At 34.9% G+C, this 14,571-nt stretch overlaps 1 pseudogene; it reads left to right on the plus strand.

Annotated features, from left to right (window-relative positions):
- Positions 1-5,401: 5,401 nt before the first annotated feature.
- The window catches only part of LOC141522661 (sorting nexin-1 pseudogene), a 28,192-nt pseudogene continuing 19,022 nt past the window's right edge, over positions 5,402-14,571 (plus strand).

Below are 14,571 nucleotides of genomic sequence, written 5' to 3' on the forward strand. Positions count from 1 at the left end.
TGTACTTAATGTTAGAGTTATGCTTTTAGGGTATACAATGTATCCTTCTTTCTATGACTTTATTAAGCATCAAATAAGTCTTTTAGGTTTTTCTGCAATCCAACCAATCATTTATTAAAGAATAATAATATCCCATTTTCATCATACACTAAAACATTTTCAGCTCTTTAATTGGTGAGCATCCCTTTAATTTCTAATTTTTTTGCATTACAAAAATGTTTTTTAATAAATATTTTTGAACATTGGAGCCTTTTCCCATTTCATATGATTTCTTTTGTATTACAAATATAGTATTGATATTGCTAGATTAAATCATACCCACAGTTTCATAGTTCTTTAGCCATAATTTCAAATTCTTTCTATCAGTATACATTTTCATCAACAATTCACTAATGTCCACTTTTCCCATATCCCCTCCATATGAGGTGATCCCTCAGAGTTGTTTAAATTTACCTTTCTCTCATTAATAGTAATTTGGAACATTTTTCATATCACTTAAGTTAGCTTTAATTTCTTCAACTGTTCTTATTCTTTGATCATTTATCAAGTGAGGAATTACTTATACTCTTCTCTGTTTAGAAGAAAGTAGTGTGAAAAGGTATCCCTCTCTAGGATTCTCTACCCATTTTCTATGGTTTATTTATTTTCATATTAATACAATAATCTTCTTGTAACCCCCTCACCTCCCAAAAGATAGAGAAATCTAAAGAGAAATGAAATGAGAGGGGAAAAAAAAACTGTACTTCAGTCTATGTTCAGATTCTGTCGACTATGTCTTTGGGATAAGTTGTCTTCTTTATCATAAATCCATCAGAGAAGTTTCTTCAGTATTTTTCCCCACAGTTGCTACTACTAACTCTATTTCCCTTCATTTTATTATTTTATTCCTCCCCACCTTCCATTTATTCTCTCTCTCTCTCTCTCTCTCTCTCTCTCTCTCTCTCTCTCTCTCTCTCTCTCTCTCTCCTTTCACACTGTCCCTAGAAGTGTTTTATATCTGATTGCCAATTCTCATGATCTTCCCTCCCTTCTATCACCCACTTCTACCCTCCCTTCCTCATGCCTGCTATCCCATCCCTTTCCTCTCTTATTTTCCTTTAGGGTAAGATAGATTTCAATATCCTATTGAGTGTGCATGTTATTTCTTCACTGAGTCATTTCTGATGAGAATGAAGGTTCACTCATTCCCCCTCATTTCCCCCCTTCTACTCCAATGCAAAGGCTTTTTCTTGACTCTTATGTGCAATATCTAAACCTATTCTCACTCTCCTTTCCCTTTCTCCCAATACTTTCCCATCACCCATTGACTCCATCTTTATACTATGTTGTACCATTTTACTCAGTTCCCTCCTGTGCCTTCTCTATATATGCTCCTAACTGCTCTTATGTAAAGTTTCATATGAATTATGCATATCTTCTTCCCATGCAGGAATACTATTAAGTGCCTTATAATTGACCCTTCCTTCATCCATCTTTTCTGTGTTTTACCTTAGTCATCTCCTTGGAGATGAAATTTTCTGTTCAGCTCTTGTCATTCCAACAAGAAAGTTTGAAAGTGCCCAATTTCATTGAGAGTCCATCTTTTCCCCTGAAAGATTTTCAGTTTTAATAGGTAGTTGAGTCTTGGTTTTAAACCAAGCTCCTTTGCCTTCTAGAATATCACATTATGTAGACAGTGCCAAATCCGGCATAATCCTGACTGTAGCTCTATGATATTTGAATTTTTTTCTTTATGTCAACTTGTAGTATTTTCTCTTTGACTTGGAAGTTTTGAAATTTGGCTACAATAATCCTGGGAGTTTATTTGGGGGGTGGGGGTCTCTTTCTGGAGGTGACTTGGTATAGTGCCACAATTTCTATTTTACTCTCTTCTTCTAGGATCTTAGCAAAATTTTGCTGTATTATTTCTTAAAAAATGAAATCTAGGCTCTTTTCCAGATTATGACTTTCAAATAACCCAATAATATTTAAATTATCTCTTCTGGATCTGTTCTCCAGATCAGTTGCTTTCCAATGAGATATTTTATATTTTCTCCTAATTGTTTTCATTCTTTTGCTATTATTTTATTGTTTCTTGGTTTCTTGCATAGTCTTCAACTTCCTTTAGCTCCATTCTACATTTGAAGTAATTATATTCTTCAGAGAGATGTTTTATCTTCTTTCCTAACTGGCCAATTCTTCTTTTTAAGACATTCTTCCCCTTATTTTCCTTTTTGGGTTGCTTTTTTCCATTTGACCTAAACTGGTTTTTAACGTATTGTTTTCTTCAGTATTTTTTGTATCTCCTTCACCAAGCTGCTGACTTAATTTTCATGATTTATCTACATTTGTCTTATTTCTCTTCCAAATTTGTCCTCTACCTCCCTTAATTGCTTTTCAAAGTCTTTCCTAGGTTCATCTATAACCTGAGCCCATCTCATTTTTTCTCTTGGAGGCTTTGGATATAGAAGCTTTGGCTTTTTCATCTTCTGAATATGTATTTTTATCCTCCATGGGAAAATAATTTTTCTAAGGTCAGGTTATTCTTTTTCCTGTTGTTTTCTCATTTCCTTGGTCTATCATTGATTTACTGCCCTTCAAAGGTATGTGAGGTTTTGGGGATAGCCCACAGGGCCATTAATTACTCCAAGTTCTTATGAGAAGCTCTGACTGCTGTCTTTTCTGTTCTCTGGTCTGTTGATGACACCAGGCCCTCCCCTCTTCCCTGGAGCTGTGAGGAGGGTCCCTGCTCCTCTATCATAGTATGGGGGCCCAGACTGTGACTTGGATCTGAGTGTGGGCAAACAGCAGAGTCCTGCCCCAGGGAGAGCAGAGAGACCTGTGCAGTTCCTCCCCAACCCCTTAGAGTCTGTGGGGTGAGGACTTTGGAAGTGTTGGGGCCTCCACAGGTTCCTGTTGCCAGGCTGCTCTGAGGCTGGCACTGACTCAGGCTCTGCACTTACTTTAGTGCAGCACAGTTCTCTCATTACCACTTTAAGCCATCCCTGGTGATCCCTGATTCAAGACCTCTGGAAACATTAATCTGCCAGGGTCCCAGGCACCCTCAGGAACCCAAGGCACCCTGTGGGCTATTTCTGGAAGGCTGGAGCTGGCTTGCTCCAGCTGGGCTATGCTGCAGTTTAGCTGCACTGTGGCTTGTGCCAATCCCAGGTTCTGGTGAAATAAACCATTTCCATGTATCTTCTAAGTTATCTTGGACTTGGTAATTGTATCATTCAGTCATTCTGTGCATTGTGCATTATAAATTTTGGCTAGAATCATAATTTGACAGCTTTTTTCATTTTGGGGGGGATGAGTTTCTGAGAATTCCTGTCCTTACATTGCCATCTTTTCTCTGTGCCTCAGAATTACTTATATTCTTAAAAATTTGATTCAGTTTTCTATATGTTTTAGAAATGAGGACTTTATCAGAAATACTGAATGCAAAAATTTCAGATTTCCTTCTAATATTGCTTACATTAGTTTTGTTTGTATAAAAATTTTTCAATTTAATGTATTCAAAATTATCTATTCATAATGTTCTCTATATCTTATTTTGTCATATGTTCTTCTACTCTCCATATATCTGACAGGTTAATGAGATTTTGCTCTTCTGAATGGCTATTGGTTTCATCCTTTATGCCTAAATCATGTATCCATTTCAACTTTATCTTGGTATAGGATGTGAGATATTGGTCTGTGCCTGGTTTTTGTCATAATATTTTCTAGTTTTATTAACAGGTTTTATCAAAAGTGAATTCTTATTTCAGAAGTTTGAGTCTTTATGTTTATCAAAAGTAAATTATGATAATTATTTACTACTGTGTTTTATAAATCTAATGTATTTCACTGATCCACTTCTCTATTTCTTAGCCAATACCAAATAGTTTGGATGATTGCCAAATTATAATATAGTCTTACATCTTTTACAGCTAAGTTACCATTCTTTCCATGTTTCCTCATTAATCCCTTGATATTGTTGACCTTTAGAACTTTCAGAAATATTTTGTTATAATTTTTTCTGACTCTATATAATAATTTTTGGCAGTTTAATTGTTATGGCACTGAATAAATAGACTAATTTAAATAGAATTTGTATTATTTTAGCTTTCCTTACCCTTGAACAATTGACTATTTTCTAGTTATGTAAATCTCATTTTATTTATATGGAAAAATAGTTGTAGTTATATTCATGTAATTCCTTGTTTTTTCTTGACATTCCCCCCCCACACACTATTTTCTTAGATAATTCTAGGGGAGTGTAAGTTTTTATGACTTCCAAGATGATGTCATCTGGGAAGAGGTGTGATCACTCTTTTCCTGGTCTGTGCTCTTGTTCTTACTCAAAGAAAGCATCTACACCCTCATGGTCAGAAACTCTTTCCTTTCAAGAACCACAATTTGTCCCCAGAGAGGGTCCCTGCACCCTGATCTTAGTTGCTCCTTTGAAGCCTAGAACTTCAACCTATAACTAGAAGACAAGCAGTGAAGATATTAAATAGTTTCCTGGTTTACTACCATTACCAGTACTGGTTTCCCCTATAATTTCTTTCTGACAGGATCTTCACTTCACATGTCATGTCTGGGAAGTGAATTCCCTTCGTATAGCTTTTCCTGTTCCTGTTGTCCTATTTTCAAAGTCCTCACTTGGTGACATCACCTGTTATGATCCTAGACATCTCACAACCATGTATCATAGACCTCTTCTTCTGACCTAAAATTTTTATATGACAGGGGCTATTGCACATATATAAACTGATGGAAATCTTCCAGGTGATATGGGAAAAGGATGTTATCACCCAGGATTTTAAAGACGTCTCTTGTCCATCTCTATAAAGGTAAATATATTGTTCTGTTACAATCACAGAAGGATCTTTCTTCTAGTTATTGTTGACAAATTCTTATAAGGTCATCCCTTCACCTGAAAGATGACCTTCTACCCGAGAGCCAGAGGATACAATGAGACCCAAAGAAATGATGAGATATTCACTACAGGACAAATCTAGAAATGACAGCCACAAAACAGAGATCTATAAATAATGTTCATTGATCTCTTCAAGGCCTTTGAAACTGTCAGTCATGAGGGCTTGTGGTAAAATGTGACAAAATTTGGTTGCCTGGTGAAGTTGATCAGTATTATATATGTTTCATGATGGCATGCTTGCACATGTGTTTAGATAATGGACAATGCTCTCATTCTTTCCCACTTACCAATAAAATGAAAAAAAAAGATTGTATGCTTTATTGCAAGATGTTTTCAACATTTTTTTCAGACACACTCCAAAAGGACAAAAATGGTTTCAGCTACTACATTTATCCTAAAATTTTTAACTTGAAAAGTTATAAGCCAAAGATACAATTTATGAATTTTTTATTTGTGGATATTTTGTATACTCAATGCAACCTTTGAGGCTTAGACACAATGGGCCTACCATTGCTCACCAAAAAAGTAAGATTCTCTACCATCCATCTATGGAAACTTCAGTTACAGAAAATGGAGGAATATCGAATGGTATGGGTAAGTTCACTGACTTGATAGTTTTTTTTCCAGGGATAAACAAATAGATGAATTTGATGCATCCATTGTCAGGGATGACTCAGTATTTGAGATGTATTAACCTGACAGTTGAAAGTCTACAAAGCTATTGTGCTGAGCTCATTATTATACCTGTGAACCTGCATCAAATACCAGTGCCATGGAACAAACTGAATCCCTTTTATTTGAACTGACTTAGGAAGATTCTGTAGCTGACCTAGCAAGAGGGAATATCAAACAATGGGGCCTTTCTTTTTATCATCATCATCATCATCATTATTTTTATTATTATTATTATTATTATTTTATTATATTATATTTTTTATTTTGCTACAAATGATGTTTTATACATTACTAAAATGTTCTTGTTTAACAGTAAACATAATACCACCCCCAAAAATATAGACCCTTATGAGCAATAAAGAGAAAAAATTAAAATTAAAATTAAAAAATAATAATAGGGGCAGCCAGGTTGTGCAGTGGACAGAGCACCAGCCCTGGATTCAGGAGCTCCAGAGCTCAAATCTGGCCTCAGACACCCAACAATCACCCAGTGGTGTGACCCTGGGAAAGTCACCCCAACCCCATTGCCCCACAAAAAACAAACAAAAAAATAATGGTGATAATAATAATAAAAAGTATGCTTCAGTCTGTGTTCCAACACCACTAGCTCTGTCACAGGTAGATCACATTCTTTATGATGTCCATCACAAAAGCTACTTCCATATTTTTCCATTGTTGCCATTGGTGATTGCAACTCCCTCCATTCGTACTTCCCCACTACCATACACTATATTTTCTCTCTCCTTTCACTCTGTCCCTCTTCTTAAATGTGCTGTAGGGTAGCTGAGAGGCACAGCACACTGATCACCAGCCCTGGGGCCGAGAGGCCCTGAGTCCACATACCACCCCTAAAGTCCAGCAATCACCTGGCCCTGTGGTCCCGGACAGGCCATCCAATCCCAGCCCCTTGCAAGAGGTAAAAAAAACAAAAGAAAAAGAAAAAAGAAAATGTGTTATATCTGACCAATCTCTCCCACAATCCACCCTCTCCTCCATCACTCACATCCCCCCCCCTCCCCTGTCCCTCCCCCTTCTTCTTACTCCACATATCTATACCCCATTGAGTATATATGCTGTTGCCTCTCCTAGCCACCTCTGATGAGAGCCAAGGTTCCCTCATTCCACCTAGCCTTCCCCCTTCCATATCAATGCAATAGCTCCTTGTAATAACATAAAACAATCTTATTACATGAAATGTCTTAGCCTATTCCACCTCTCCTTCCTCTTACTCCCATTACATTTCCCTTTTAGCCATTGACTCCACTTTTACAATATATTATATCTTCAAATTCAGCTCTCTCCTGTGCTTGATCTATAAAAGTTCCTTCTACCTGCTCTGTTAAATGAGAAGTTACTTATAAGTATTATCAGTATCATTTTTCTATGCAGGAATATATGCAGTTCATTATCATTAAGTCCCTCATATTTTCCCCTTCTCCTCCACTCTCTATGCTTCACCTGAGTCCTGTATTTGAAGATCAGACTTTCTGTTCAGCTCTGATCATTTTAACAGGAATATTTGAAATTCTCCTGGTTCATTGAAAGTCCATCTTTTTCCCTGGAAGAGGATGTTCAGTTGTGCTGGATAGTTGATTCTCGACTGCATTCTGAGATCTTTTGCCTTCCAGAATATTATATTCTAAGCCCTATGAGCCTTTAATGTAGCGCACCACTCTGCCACAGGGCTGAGGTGGAGCAGGGCCTGCTGTTCTGTGGCGGGGCTAAGACTGTGATCAGCATCTGAATGGGGTCAGTGTCCCAGAGTTCTGTTCCAGGCTGAGGACAGACCTTGGAAGTCTCTCTCCACTCCTCTACCTTTGGTAGGCTGAGCATTCAAGGCTCAGTTGCCTGGAGGCTCCTGTTTACGGGCTCCCCCTGCTTCTGTTTCCTGGATCTGGGCTGTTGGGCCACCACTGCTTGCTGAGTGCCCTGAGGGCTGGGCTCACTCACTGGCAGAGGTTCCGCACTGATCTTCCAACTTGTGCCCAGTGCTCCCCAGGGTGTAGGTCAGGAAATTGTCCCCACTTCTGTGAGCCACAGCTCCCAGTGCCCTGAGGCTGCCTCCAGGAGGCAGAAGTTCCTTTACTCGGGCGGCAGCCCCTCTAAACCCATGGAGCAGAGCCTTTCCACTATTTTCCTGGTTACCTTGTTCAGGAGAATTGCCTCACTGGATTCCTCTGTGGGCTCTGACTCTTGAAAATTTACTTAGAGCCATTATTTTATGAGTTTTGAAATATTATGGGGAGAGCACCTAGGAGAGCCTCTTCTCTTGTCACCATCTTGGCTCTGCCCCTCCCCACAAAAGGGTTCTTTTCTTGAGCTTAACTGCCAAGCATTCAAACTTCATTGGAGAGAGCACAACTCCTATGACTTAATCCTGGTTTTCAAATGTCAAATGTATGTTTACCTAAAAGACATTTTTGGACAATTCACAAAAGGCAAGAGTTCACGTTGATTTAAGATGAAAAGATAAAATGACACTTTTTTAAGTCTCTATGAAGAACTTTGTAATTTATTGGGTGATATAGGAGATATTGGTAAAGGATGGGCAACTTGACATGCCTACATCACATTTCCACTGTTTATGTGATAATTTGTATCTGATCTGAAGTAGAGCCTCCCAAGCTTATATTCATCTGATTAGCAACAATTGGACACACTGTTGTATTATGACCACAATATATTGATGCCATTTTGATTTTCTTTTAGAACAATTGGCAAAAACATAAACATACTCATTAGTGGATGTGGGTGTAGGGTAACTATGTGACTGTGTCTTCAATATTTAGTACAATAAAAGTATTAGACATATATACAATCCATATGTACCATATACACATGTATTTACATACCCATATGGATAGGCAGAATGACATGATAGAGTCTTGGCTGTGAAGTTTAGAAACCTGGACAGAAGTACTTTAGACCTACTTGTTCAATAATTATCTTTGCTACCTTAGATGCATTTAGTTATGGACTATATAATGACTTTGTGATTCTACATAATTCATTTGACCTATCAGTATTCAACCAACATTTAAAGACTATGTATTACAAAGGTATCAGGGTTTCTGTAGTGTAGTGGTTATCACATTTCCTTTAATTTAATAGTTCTCCCCTATGATACTGGATGGAAACAAACAGCTTTCCTTTTAATCAATAGATAATCAGAATTTATTTATACTGGTTATCATAACAGGTTAATATATTCTACTTCTACTGCTAAATGTGACTTATTTTTAATAAAAAATAATCTGCCAATTTAAACTGGTAGACAAATATCTTCATCAAAAGTTCCTTAAACAGAGAAAATCACAGGTTCTATAAACAAATAAGCACACAACTAGTATTAGCCATCCAATTTTTATGAAACTGTTTTAAAATTGTTTTTACTATGTAAAATAAAAGAATTGTTATAGATGATTTCTAGGGTCCCTTCTAATTAGAAGTTTTTATATTCTGACTTCTGTACTTTCAATACATTTTGTTCAAATATACATGTCTATGTATGAATGGAATGAATTCTGTGTTTGTGCACCTACAGGCATGTATGCATATACACATATATTTGCTTAGTGATTGAAAAGACCTTTCATAAAATTTATTTTGTGGTATAAATGAGAACATTTAATGTTCTTTGAATTAATGGCATATGTTTGGTAGTCTGGTTCCCTGGGACTCTTTTCTGCTTCACTGTACAATTCCATAAATTGCTTGTAAGAACTTCTGAAAATTATCTTCATATGCTTCCTCATTGGAAGTTGAAAAGTGATTCACTTTTTACATGTCTTGTATTCATTGTGAAAAGCCTATGGGCAGATACTATCAAGAAAGTGATTTAATATTCCCAAAAAATGGTAATAAATTGGGGCAATGTAAAATGTATTTATTCAGTTTTGGAAATATTTGTTGATAAAAATCTCAGTTTTCCACTGTGCAATCACATTGGATAAAATATTCTTTCATCCAGCAAACTTTTATGATTTTTTAATATTTCTGTCACATATAGGAACACTAGATTATTATAAACAAATAAGTTATAAATAAATTGAGAATTTTATTTTTGATATGTAATATAGTTGAACATATAAGGAATATTAATGCATGTTTGTATTCTGTTTAGAAGTTGAAAGTATGTCCTTAATGATTCAAAGAAACTGCGTATCTTTTGTTTTGTTTTGTTTTGTACTAAAGGATAATTAAATCCAGATAGCTCAATGTATTGTCTTATTTTTCTACACCAGGAATGACTAATCAAATTCAGATCATTTCAAATTTAGAATGAATGAAAAGGGAATCATTTCCCCATTCCTACAAATTATTTTCAAATGGTTATTGAAAGTTTTTGTGAATATACATTGATTCAGAATTCACATGCATATTTGTGACACAAATGTGTAATTTAGCATTCCTAGCCCATTTCAGAATAGAAAATCAGAAGGACCTAGTGACTACCTGATTAGTACTCTTCCTTTTGAGCATTCCTTACTTATTCAAACAGAGGCAGAAATATTGTAAAGTACCAATTTGCTATTTCAATATCTCACTTAACATTAAAATAAATGAACATAAACAGAAAAACCAACATTTCACTTGATCCAACCATCCTTGAGAGTTAGCATCTTATGACTCTTTTTCTTTTTTTGGCTAAACTTCTTTATTTTTTATTTTTATTTTTTGCAAGGCAATTGGGTTAAGTGGCTTGCCCAAGGCCACACAGCTAGGTAATTATTAAGTGTCTGAGTCCAGATTTGAACTCAGGTACTCCTGACTCCAGAGCCAGTGCTCAATCCACTGTACTACCTAGCCACCCTAATGGCTAAACTTCTTAAGAAAGCTATCTGCAATCGTGCCTCCAATGTATGTCTTTTTTTTTTTTCAGTGTAAGTCTTCTTATTTTATTTTAACCTCTTTGCAATCTGGCTTTCTACATCATAAGTGAACTAAAATGATCTTTCAAAAGTGTCATGGTCTCTAAAGGGCAAAGTCTTATTTCTCTTGGTTTTAATCCTTTATTTCTCTTCATTCACTCTTTGTCATTGGTAGTCACTCTCTGCTCCTAGAAACTATCTCTTGTCTAGATTTTTTTTTGACATTGCTCTGTTCTGATTTCTTTTGGTGCTTTTTCTCTGTTCCTTCCCAATCTCATTCATAGTGCATACATTTCTATAAAAGTGCTATGAATGTTATCTGCTTCTCAGTCACTAAGAGCCACTGATTAAGCAACAACCTAAAATGAGCTATGTATTATGACAAATAGAAGTGGTACAATCATTTAAAAAATAAGCAGAGGAATATTATTTCATATTATTGTACTCACCACTATCATTGTGAAATTTTGTTATAATTTTCTTTTTCTATCCTAGTCATTCAAAAAGTGTGAGATGGTACTTCAGAATTATTTCAATTTTCATTTCCCCAATCAATAGTGAGTTAGAGCATTATTTTTTGTATGACTATAGGTAGATTTGATTATTTCACTTGAAAACTGTCCATATCTTTTCATCATTTATCAATTTGAAAATGATTCTCATTTTTATAAATTTGACTTAGTTCTCTTTATATTTCAGAACTGAAGCCTTTATCAGATAAACTTGTTTTTTTCAGTTACCATTGCTAACCATATTTCTTCCATCTTAGTTCCCCATTTCTTCCATTCCCTCTCTCTCTTTTCACCCTGTCCTTCATCAAAATGTTTTCTTTCTGACTACTCTCTCCCCCAGCGTGCGCTCCATTTTCTCACACTCCTTTTCTCAAATCCCCTTCCCAGCTTACCTTTATGTAGAATAATAATACCCAATTAAGTATATATGCTATTTTCTCTTTGAACCAATTCTGATGGCAGTCCAATAATTTTTAAATCATTTTAATTTTTTTGGTTTGGTTTTATATTTCTTGTTTTATCATAAAGTCATTGACTTTAGTTTGCTCAATTCTAATTTTTTTAGTTGTTTTTTTTTTTTCGCAAGGCAATGGGGTTAAGTGATTTTCCCAAGGTCACATGGCTAGGTTCAATTCTAATTTTTAAGAAATTATTTTGTTCAGTGATTTTTTTACCATCTTCTCCATTTGGTCAATTGTACATTTAATCAGGTTTTTTCCAGTGAATTTTTGTATCTCTTTTTATATTTGGTCAATTCTGCTTTTTCAGACATTCTTCTCCTCACTGGATTTTTTTCCTTTTGGCCCATTCTGTTCTTTAAGTTTTCATGTGTCTCTTTTTTGTGTCTCTTCTTCCAAAGATATTTGGGGTAGAACTGTGGTAAGTCCCTACCTTTACATTGCTGTCTTGGCATTGTTTCAACTTTGATGTTATCTTAATGAATTTGCTTTCATTCCCTTCAAATCTCAATAATTATTTTCTATATTCACAATGACTCTCTTCTTAGACAGTCATCAGCTGGGTAAAGACCTGCACTGCATCATCCATTAATTATAATAATTAATACTATTGTTTTTTCCTTCTATTTCAAGTCTTTCTACTCACAAGATTATTCTTCATTAAACTGTCAAAGTGATTTACTTAAAGCCCAAGATTGTACCATATTATCCCCACTTAATAAAAAAACAGTTATTTCCTATTAACCTCTAGAATCTCCAGTTTAAAGGTTTCACAGTTTCACAGCCTTGTCTCTTTCTTCTTCCCAGTCTTTATTACACTTTACTCCCATACACATATTCTATGAGCAACACTTGCTTACGTACTCTTGCTCTTATATAATGTTCTATCTCATGACCCTTTCCCATTCGTACTTTTCTTCCACTGATTAAGCCTTCCTTCTGAAATTATCGCCTAATTGCAGGGTACAGAAAACTCTGAACCTGTATGTATGTAATTGTCTGCAAGTTGTGTCACTGATTAGAATGTGGGCTCCTTGAAAACAGACCATACTAAAAAAAGGCCTTGAATTCTTGGAAATTGCGACAGTGCCTGGTAAATAATAAATGTTGGACTGATTATTTAGTTAAAATGGAACAGAGGACATCTGGGTGGAATAATGTAGGATTTAAGAATTATATCATAATTTGGCAATGATAATGGTGATGATCTCAATATGTAATAATATTCATCTATTTATTTTTTTTTAATGATTGAACCACTGACATTTGTCATAACAAATTGCTCAATTTAGGTTGTTGTTTAATCAATGGCTCTTGACTGACAGAGAAGCTATTTGCACTCTTGAAACTCTTAAAAAAAATGTTTGCACTGGGAATGAGAATTTTGATCAAGTATCTGAATGTTTGTTGGTGGACAGTGAATCCAACTTGTTCTTTCTCTCTCCAGAGGTTCAAATTAAGAACAATGAGTGGCATTCACAGAGTAGATATTTCTCTCTAAAATGCAAACAAAGCAAATGTATATATTAATCTTAGATCTATTCGAAAAATGGAATTGACCAACCCAGGAAGAAATGGGATCATCTGCTACTAGGGGATTTTAGTGCATATGCTCAATGACTACTTATTAGGTATAATAGATAAAGGATTGTGTCAAATATTGGTGAAACTACATGGATTTTTCAACTCCTTCAAAATCTGGCCTTCTATGATGGTATGGATATAATCAAGTTCTTTCTTTAATTCCTACATTGAAGGGAAAAGATGAATTATGAGAGCAACAAATATCTGAGGAAATAGGATTAGAAAATTTAGCCAATAGAGACTTATTTTGTTCTTTCCAAGAATCTTATCTTAATGAAAGTGTTTTAAAATGAACAGTATTTTAGAGGAGGTTAAATGAATGATGATATCAGTAGAATGATCAAAAATGGTAAAAGATACACAAAAGGCAAAAAACAATAATTTTATCTACAAACTGTGAATAACTTTTATTAGTAACTGTATAATAGTAAAATAAGCCTCAATTTCCTACAGTGTTTATTGATGAGGCACATCCTGTAGCAGTTGACAAGCATACATAATTTGCAGATATGCTAAACAAGTATAAGACATGCAAAGAAATGCAACATACAGTTTATTTTCTTAAGACAATCACAGTCCAATAGGATAGAGAACATGAAAACATCTATATTCAAATGAGATATATATACCAGTTAATTGGAGAAAATTAGTTGAGTGAAGATACTAGGAACAATATGTTTTACAGTACAAAAATATTAGGGGAAAAAAACACAAACTATTCAATATTGTCCTGGTTTCTGAGTAGCGTAAGATTTTAAGGAAGCATAGCCTATGAATAAAATATAGGATAATATAGGATAATGCCAAAGTATTTTTAGGAATGTGGCATAGATAAGAAGAAATTCAGAAAAAAATTATGGTCTCTAAAAATGCTTTCAAAACATTTTCTCATGCTTTATTATCCCTACTTAGAAATGGAGGTAATAATAGTTATATTAATTTATAGATGAAACTGTGAATATTGAAGATTTTATGTGAATCCAGTCAACAAACATTTGTTAAGTGTCTACTATGTGTCATTCACTAGATTAAATATGTACAAAGAAAAAATAAAGTAGTCCCTGCCTTCAAGCAGAATACTCTAATGGAGAAAGCAATATGTGTATTGCTATATACATGGACATACCTGTATACAAACAACATCTATGCATGTATGTTTATACGTATGTGTGTGCTTGTATAAACATGCATATATATATATATACATATATTCAAGAAATTTATAAATCATGCAAAATTCAAATTGGAACTATTAGATTTATAGGCTCCAGAGTCACTATGCATCTTTCATATGTTACCAAAAAGATAGCAAAAAAAGGGTAATTGGGGATTTGAATCATTTTCATTTCAATTCAATACAGCATCCATTGCTTAAATGTATAGGATACATATGGGACACAATGTAATGGTTCTAAGGGCTTATAAAGGCAAAAAAGTAACCCTTTCCCTTAATGCCTTTGTGCTTTACTGGGTCAATTTTTATCAAAACAAACCTGGGAAGCTGGATTTTTTTTTTCTCTTCCAGTTTTCTGGCTAGGTTTGTTATCATTCATTTGTCCTTGTTAATT

The sequence above is a fragment of the Macrotis lagotis genome, chromosome 4, assembly GCF_037893015.1.
Source record: "Macrotis lagotis isolate mMagLag1 chromosome 4, bilby.v1.9.chrom.fasta, whole genome shotgun sequence".
Lineage (NCBI taxonomy): Eukaryota > Metazoa > Chordata > Mammalia > Peramelemorphia > Peramelidae > Macrotis > Macrotis lagotis.